Source organism: the organism of the source record quoted next, unplaced genomic scaffold (assembly GCF_019419815.1).
Source record: "Pyrus x bretschneideri cultivar Hongxiangsu unplaced genomic scaffold, Pyrus_bretschneideri_v1 Contig18, whole genome shotgun sequence".
NCBI lineage: Eukaryota > Viridiplantae > Streptophyta > Magnoliopsida > Rosales > Rosaceae > Pyrus > Pyrus x bretschneideri.
The window spans coordinates 4,550,415-4,559,788 of record NW_025999479.1 but is presented as its reverse complement, the minus strand read 5'-3'; positions in this window follow the sequence as shown (position 1 = coordinate 4,559,788).

Genomic DNA, 9,374 nt, shown 5'->3' with positions numbered 1-9,374 from the left:
CGTTGTAGTTTATGTCGACGATATGAACCTCATCGGCACTTCCACAGAGGTTGGGGAAATTATCATTCACTTGAAATCAGAATTTGAGATGAAGGATCTTGGGAAAACTCGATATTGTCTTGGCTCGTTCGGACTCTAGATGCTAAAACGAGATCTTTTCCATCCCAAGGAGGATGGCAAAGAGATTTTGGAGCTTAAAGTTCCATACCTAAATGCAATTGGTGCTTTATTGTACTTGGCTCAATGCACTAGACCAGACGTCTCCTTTGCTGTTTAATCTTTTGGCTAGATACAATAATGCGCTTACACGCAGACATTAAAATGGTGTTAAAGACATTTTCCGTTACCTTAAGGGTACAACGGATTTGGGCTTATTCTACACCTATGAATCCTCGAAAGGAGCCGCCGCTCCCTCGGTCCTCAGGTTGATTCTCGCCTTGTTGGTTACGTAGATGCTGGTTTTCTATCTAACCCACATAGGGCACGTTCTCAAACGGGCTAGGTCTTTACCATTGGAGACACCGCAATATCTTAAAGGTCTACTAAGCAAACGCTAGTTGCGACTTCTTCGAACCATGCTAAGATTCTCGCCTTGCATGAGGCCTTGTGTGAGTGTTTTTGGTTGAGAGCAGTCATAGAACATATTCGAATTACTACTGTTGTTGGCCTTCCTACAACGATCTTTGAAGACAATACACCATGTATCGAGTAGTTAAAGAAGAGATACATCAAGGGATACAACACCAAACATATTACACCGAAGTTTTTTTATTCTTACCAGCAACAACATCATTAGAACATTGAAGCCAAGAAAATCCGTTCCCAGGATGATCATACTCCATTGAGTTCATTACCTTCGTCCCATATGACATTTGTTTTAGACATTATGCATACTTTTCACTTTTCTCCTTACTCTATGGGTTTTTACCTACCTTAGGTTTTCCCATAGCGAGGTTTTGTGAGTTTACAACCAATGCATACTTTCTTTAATTTGAGACTCGTATTCGCCCGTTGTGTTGACGACTTCATCAACTATTCTACCTCAACCGTTGAAGACTTGATGCGATATTTTGTTTGAGTATTTACATACTCAATGGGGAGTGTTGCAGTCATATTTAATATAGGAATGTGATTGTGTAAATCTTAGTAGATTTGGGATATCTAGGAATATTCTTTAGGGTTAGATATTATCCTATTAGAGTTGTAATCCTATTAGGTTAAGAAATTAACCTTCCCTACTACTATAAATAAAGACACAATGGGGTAAAATACAACACACATCACAATCAAATCTCTCTTCTCATTTTTGCCGCCGGCCTCTTTTCTCTATCCCTTAGAGTAGTTAATTAAATTAGGCCTACAACACCAAGATATTTACGGCAATTTTCTATATGGGTATAAAAATCTTTTCCTTTTAAATAAAATTAATGAATGTCAAGAGATGAAATTTGGTGTCACAAAGACGTACTATTTGTGTTTTCGTCCTATAGGTAAAGCTACCTTCAAATATCATTTTGTCAAATAAAATTATTGCTAAGACTAGGCACATTTTAAGCGAGATGATAATACTGACGTAGCACAAGACCAAGACCAATAGCTAGCTAATTGTAAAGCCAATCGAAATTAAAGGTGTGCAATCCAGTATAGAGAATACCCAAATTAATTATATTAAATTCCATTTATTAGGTTGAATGCGTCACATTCTGACATTTAAATGCAAATATATTCCATCGTAGCATTTATTTGAAAGATTTCGTTCCCGAACACTTACTATAATAAAAAGATAAAATTGTTGTTCCCTCCATTGTTTTCTGCTATTTTTCATGGTTTTACTGCAAAAGGTATGTGTGCGCATGCACGTCTATATACGAGTCATTTTGGTTTTCTACCCTTTCCAATTTATTTTGTTCAATTTCCTTTCAATTTTGATTGGATTTTGTTTTTTAGACAGGACTTTGTTTTTCTAGCGTGATCAAGATATGCAATCCACTCCAAGTTATTATCCGAAGCAAATTAGCTTCCCCAAAGGCCAAGGAGTATTCCCAACGAATAATATCTACAACAAAAACTTCTTCAAACCAAAATCAAAAGCAGAAGCCAAAGTAATTGCCGCCAAGAAACACAGTGAGTCGGAGAAAAGGCGAAGGATGAGAATCAACGGTCAATATACCACTCTTCGTGCTCTCCTCCCAGACTTAATCAAAGTATATTATTTAATTGATTTGATGGAATTTTGTTTGAATGTGTATGGTGTAATATGGAAAATGTCTCGCAAACTTTCCTCACTTAGAATACTTGACATACAGATGGACAAGGCATCTGTGCTTGGAGAGACAGTCAGGAAAGTAAGGGAGCTTAAAAAGGCGTTAGCAGAAGTTGAAGCAGCTTGTCATTACGGGGACAGGAGGGATGAGTGCGTTTTACCTGGCGGGGTTGACAAGTTAAGCGTTGAACAATGCGAGGGGGAGAAAGGAGGGCTTGTGAAGGCCACATTCAGCTGTGAGGATAGGCTGGGGCTCATTTCGGACATGACAAGGGCACTGAGTTGTGTAAAGGGAAGGGTTGTTAGGGCTGAGATGGTGACAGTCGGTGGAAGGAGTAAAAATGCATTGTGGGTGCAAGGGTTAGGTGGTGGAAATGAAGGGGTGGTGGCGCTGAAGAGAGCACTGAAGGTGGTTATTGATCGCCCTGTTTTGCCAAGGAATATTATCTGAGGAGATTAGACGGCGCTTCTGTAAGACTATGTGCTAACCCTAACCAAAAGGACGCTTGGACAGCCATAGTTGTGTTCATAGGGGACCGAAATTTATTTATCTTTGATTGATTTCTTATTAATTTATCATTAATAGGAATTGATTGTCTGATATACCTATTTCTATTTTGTGGATCTTATCCACAAAACAAATCAATAAAGATCCAAGTTACAAAACTTGTTCATCCATGTCAAGTAAAGAAGCGATACCCCTTCAGGTTGGAGGGGGGATTGTGCCATGCGACCTAGACATCAACTAAATCAACGAACATTGATCTTCATAGAATTTTCGGTAGATAATCTGGCTGGAAAAAGAGATCACACGAAACCTAGATTACATAGCTAATGGCACATACTTGTAGCTTATCTGTACATGAAAGTTCTCTGAAGATCTATGTCCACATTTTCTCAAAGGAGTAGACACATCCTTGTTAATTGGGTCGTTCCATATGGTAGCTTTAATGAAATGATTAAACATTACAAGCCTTAAATAGGGCATTCCGAATGAAGTCCGGAGAATCCCAAAAAAAACAGAAATCGTCCGTAAAAATTAAGGCCATCTTAGCTAGTATATGCGCTGAGATACAGGAGTTTCAGAGGGCCTGCAGATAGGTTGCGATATATCACTGATAGGGCTTAGCAGCGAAGAATCAACCCTTGAGTCTTCAATGGCATTCGGCAGTTGTACCGAGTCAGATTCAAGCCAAAGTTGTGGGAAATAAGGCCTACAGCAAGTCGCATTCCTTCACGGACTGCCAGAAATTCCGCCATGGCTGGGCCAGAGCCATGGGGAAATCAACGAACAAACCCGCAAAGAAAATCACCGGCCTGATTACGAAAGATACCACCAAGGCAGCCCTTAAGAATGGACACATCCCTTTTATGCATCGTTCAATTATTCGAACCATTTCTTTAAATCTTAATTCTGTGGATACATCCATTTTATGTTGTATATGCTGAAAAAATTAGAGTGCACAACTGTAGGTGTTGGAGAGACAAAACAAGTAAATTAAAAGGGATGTAGTCAAACTAAGATTTTAAAGGATTTTAAAAGTGATAGATTTGATAGGATTAAAGAGGATTAAAGATTCCTACAAAGTTCATATGGATTTTTAAAGAATTTGAATGAATTGTGGTGGAAGGATTTGAAATCCTAGGGGGTGAGGTTGGATTCTTTTTAGTATTGGTTATATATACTTTTAGCTCTCAAATCTCACAAAATTCACAACTTATTGAAATCTTCCAAAATCTTAATTTTTTGAATACGCTTAGATTTGGATAGATTTTAAAATCCTTTAAAATTCTTTAATTAACTACACCTAGATTTTAAAGGATTCTAAAATCCTTTAATTGACTACACCTAGATTTGAATGGATTCTAAAATCCTTTAAAATCTTTTAATTGACTACACTAGGAATTTAAAGTCTTTTAAAATCCTTTCGAATCCAAGTTTGACTACATCCCCCCCTCTAAATTACTTGTATTACACTTGTTGAAATAGTATGGGCCATGTAGTTTGTAGGTTGATTTACAGATAAAGATTAAAGGTTTAGCAGAAAAACTTGATATTGAGAGATGAACACAGAGAGTAGAGAATTCTGAATAATACTTGATTGAAATCGAAAGGGGGGAATACAAGGTTATAACCCTAAATCAGTCACTTGCTTAGATCCTACATTTTAGAGAGCAAGGACACATCTCTAGCCATTCAGACAATCAGAGACCATGATCCATCCACTTGGGAGAGGATCGAATGACACAGTACAATCCAAAAGGATAAGAATAACATCTATGTTACTTACTAAAAATTAGAAACTAAAACTAGCCACTGCAAATTTAAGTCTAACAACTATTTCTAAAAATAGCAAGTTCTTCACATCCTTCGATTTCAGTTTTCTCTTCAATGTTCTTCTGTAGGATCATCATCTGTAGATTTAATCTTAGGCCTGTGAGAAGCTAACTTTCAACAGCCTCTCCTAAGCTACTTACTAGCTTTACACCAAGCCTTAACCTTAATTGATTAAATCTCTCATTTGGTAATGCTTTTGTAAATATGTCTACAAGCTGTTCTTCACTTTTGCAGAACTTCAAATCAATCACATTCTCTTGTAGAGCTTCCCTTAAAATGGTACCTCCTGTTTATGTGTCAAGTTTTCTGATGAAAACAAGATTCTTAACCATGGAAATAGTTGACATATTGTCACAGAATAGGGGAGTTGCCTCAGTTTGCATTTCTCCAAAATCATCAAGGATAAATCTCAACCAAATTGACTGTGCTGTTGCTTCTGATGCTGGGACATACTCAACTTTAGCAGTTGATTTTGCAACTTTATTTTGTTTCACAGATGCCCAAGAAGATACCCCATTGCCAAAGCTAAAAGTGTAACTTGAGGTGCTTATACTATCATCTTCACTTCCTGCCCAATCTGCATCACAGAAACCAATAAGAATTGCAAACTTGTCTTTAACATACTCAATGCCATAATTGAGAGTCCCTTGCACATATCTCAATACTCTTCTTGCAATTCCCAGATGTTTCTTTATAAGGCTATTCATAAACTTGGATAACAGACTTGCAACATACATTAAGTTAGGCCTAGTTGCACTTAAATATAGCAGGCTTCCCACTATTCTTCTGTAAATACCTTCATCAGCCAATTCACTTCCATCCACTTTCTTAAGTTTTTCACCTATAGGTAATGGAATGGATACTGGTTTGCAATCTTCAAGCCCAAACTTCACAAGTAATGATTTGGCATACTTACTTCGGTGTATAAATACACCTTTATCAGTTTGTAGTATCCCTATGCCGAAGAAGTGATGTAAGAGACCAAGATCAGACATTTCATATCTCTGCATCATCTCTCTTTTGAACTCACTAAGCATTTTCTCACTGTTGCTAGTATAAACAATGTCATCAACCTATATTGAGACAATTATCAGACCTTATTCATGATCAGATCTTGTATACAATGTGGCTTCACTTGTGCTCCTTTTGAACTTAGACAAAGAGAGATATGCATCAATCTTACTGTACCAGGCTCTACGTGCCTGTTTAAGTCCATAAACAGCCTTCCTTAACTTGTAGACCTTGTGATTTGCATTTTTCAACTTAAACCCCCCAGGCTGCTCAACATACACTTCTTCATCTAGCACACCATTTAGGAATGTTGACTTAACATCCAACTGAAATAATTTCCAACCCTTTTGTGCTGCTAGGGCAATGAGAGTTCGAATTGTGTCTAACTTTGCCATTGGTGTAAAGGTTTCATTAGAATCTATGTCAGGTTTTTGTGCATAACCTTTTGCCACAAGCCTAGCCTTGTGCTTTTGAATAGTCCCATCCAAATTGAGTTTAGTTTTTAATACCCATTTCACACCTATAATTGGTTTATTAGTAGGCCTCTCAACAAGATCCTGATTATCATTCTTTTCAATCATTTTTAACTATGCATTCATAGCTTCTTGCCAAGCTATATCACTTGCTGCTTTTTGATAGTTCTTTGGTTCTATAATACACATGTGGCATTTTGTGTATATATCCCATATCCTCTATAGCCTTTTTCATAACTTCCATGTCCCATAAAGATAGTACAATCTTCTTAGACTGCAGATCATATACTCTATAGCCTTTTTCACAACTCTCATATCCTATAAAGATTCATTTTCTAGCTCTCTCATCAAATTTATGTCTCAATGGTGATGAAACATGAATATAACAGCTACAACCTACTTTAAGATGCTTAATTCCAGTCTTCCTACTTGTGAAAGCTTCAAAAGGTGTTTTGTCCATCATAGATGTTGTAAAGCATCTATTTTGCAAATACACTAAGTACTCATAGTTTCTACCCAAAAAATCACAGGAATTCCTTTCTTAGCCATTATAGACCTTGCCATCTCAGCAATTGTTCTGTTTCTTCTCTCAGCAACTCCATTTTGCTGAGGAAAGTAAGCAATAGTCAGTTGCCTCTCCATTCCCATGCTTGCACAGTAGTCCAGAAACTTATGTGAGGTGTATTCACCTCATTTATCACTCCTTAGCTTCTTCAAACTGAAACCACTTTGTAATTCTACAAAGGCTTTAAACTTCTCGAACACATTGAAGGTATCATATTTTTGTTATGACAAAGTATACCTAACACATTCTTGAGAAATCATTAATGAATGTGATGAAGTACCTATTTCCACCAATGGACTCATTTTGCATTGGTTCACATGTCTGTATGTACCAATTCAAGTGGAAACTTGTGCTCTAGACTTTCTTCTTGTCAAATGGTTCTCTGTGATGTTTCCTAGATACACAACCTTCACACACATCTTTCATTTATGTCAATTTAGGTAATCTAAGTACGATATCCTTCTGCTGCATCTTCTTCATACTACTAAAGCTCAACTGCCTTAGTCTTCTATGCCAAACCCAAAAGTCTTTAATCACATATGCTTTTCTTGCTGCAGAAGTTATAGATTTTAGTGAAAGAGGAAAACATCTATTTTCTGCCATTAACACTTTTGCCACAACATTTTCAAGGCTGTTATCATCAAAGATTACTGCCATGTTACCTCTAAATAGCACATAGTACCTATGTTCCGTCATTTGACCTACACTTAGTAGGTTTTCATCCAAACCTAGAACCAGCAACACTTCATTTATATACCTTTTGCCATGCTGAGTTTCAATCACTAGAGTGTTTTTCTTAGTAGCTTGTACAAGATCTCTAGTGCCTATTTTTACCTTACATGTCGCTGTTCAATCAAGGTTTATCAAAACAGACTCCTGAGAATTCATATGGTTGCTGCAAGCACTATCCAAAAACCATACAGATCTATCTTGTGCAATTAAAGCTGAGTGACAAGCATAGAACATGGTTCCTGTGGTCACTTCTTCTTTTGCATAGTTTGCCACTTGCTTGTGATTATCACAATCCTTTGCAACATGACTAACCTGGTTACACTTCCCACACTTTGGCTTTTCCTATGTATTTGCTAACACCAAAATGATACTTCTCACAAACTTGGCACTGTGGTTTCACACCATTTTGACTATTACTCGCTTGCTTGTTATGAGAGTTGAACTTGTTGTTCCAATTTCCTTCATAGTTGTTGTTCCAATTTGTGCCATTATTTTTGTTCCAGTTTGCATTTTGAGACCAATTCTTCCATTTCTTATATGACCCTGCCACTTCAAGTTTTGCTTGTTTTGTGACCTTTGTAAGCTCCAGTGACATTGTTGTTACCAAACTTGGGACTACTAAAGGCTCTTTCAGTACCTATTAACTTGTCCTTTTCAACATGTAAATCTTTTCTCATATCATAGACTTTAAGAGATGCCATAACTCCTTTAATTCTAATAGTGTCAAGGTCTCTAGTTTCCTCTATAATTGGCACAATAGACTTATACCTTCTACTTAAACTCATCAACAGTTTTTGCACAATTCTTTCTCAGGTACATCTTCACCAAGTGACTTCAGCTTATTCACAATTTCAAAAACCTAGCCAAGTAGTCACCTAGGGTTTCACTTTTTGTCATTCTCAAGTATTCAAATTCAGCCCTAACTGCTTGAAGTTTTACAGCTCTTACCTTTTTGTCACCTTTATACTCTCTTCTCAGAATGTCCAAGGACTTTTTGTAGCATTCTTATTTCTGATACAAAGAAAGAGCTCATCTGTTATTGCTTTTTGAATAAGACTTAATGCCTTGGCATTTTTTGATTCTGCCTTTTTTAGAGACTGTAGATGCTTCAACTGGACCTTGGTTTGTCTCTCCCTCATCTTTTTTTGAGTCTTCTTTTATGAGAAACTACTGTGATTGTGTTCCAAGTTTTACCATATGTTATGAAGATAGTCTCTATCTTGAAAGCCCAAAAATCGTAATTTGCGCCACTGAACTGTGGAGTTTGTAAATCTCCACTGGAAGAACTCGATCCCACTATCTCTCAGTGATTATCAGTAAACCAAACAAAAAAGGCACCACCTTTATCCCTTCTGGGAATTTCAAGAAAGAACCTCACTCATAGCTTACGCCCCTTCTTTGGAAGCAGACCTCAAAGCTTTGGTACCATGTTGAAATGGTATCAACCATGTAGTTTGTAGGTTAATCTATAAATAAAGATTGAAGCTTTAACAAAAAAAAACTTGATATTGAGAGGTGAACATACAAAGTAGAGAATTTTGAATAATACTTGATTGAAATTGAAATGGGGGAATACAAGGTTATAACCCTAAATAAGTCACTTGCTTAGATCCTACATTTTAGAGAGTAAGGACACATCTCTAGCCATTCAGACAATCAGAGACCACGATCCATCCACTTGGGAGAGGATCGAATGACACAGTACAATCCAAAAGGATAAGAATAACATCTATGTTACTTAGTAAAAATTAGAAACTAAAACTAGCCACTGCAAATTTAAGTCTAACAACTATTTCTAAAAATAGCAAGTTCTTCACATCCTTTGATTTCAATTTTCTCTTCAATGTTCTTATGCAGGATCATCATCTGCAGGTTTAATCTTTAGCCTGTGAGAAGCTTAACTCTCTACAATACAAAAAATTACATGTGTTACACTCACAAAATATTACAACACACTCTCAAAGAAATAGACATAATTTAGAAGCTATGACA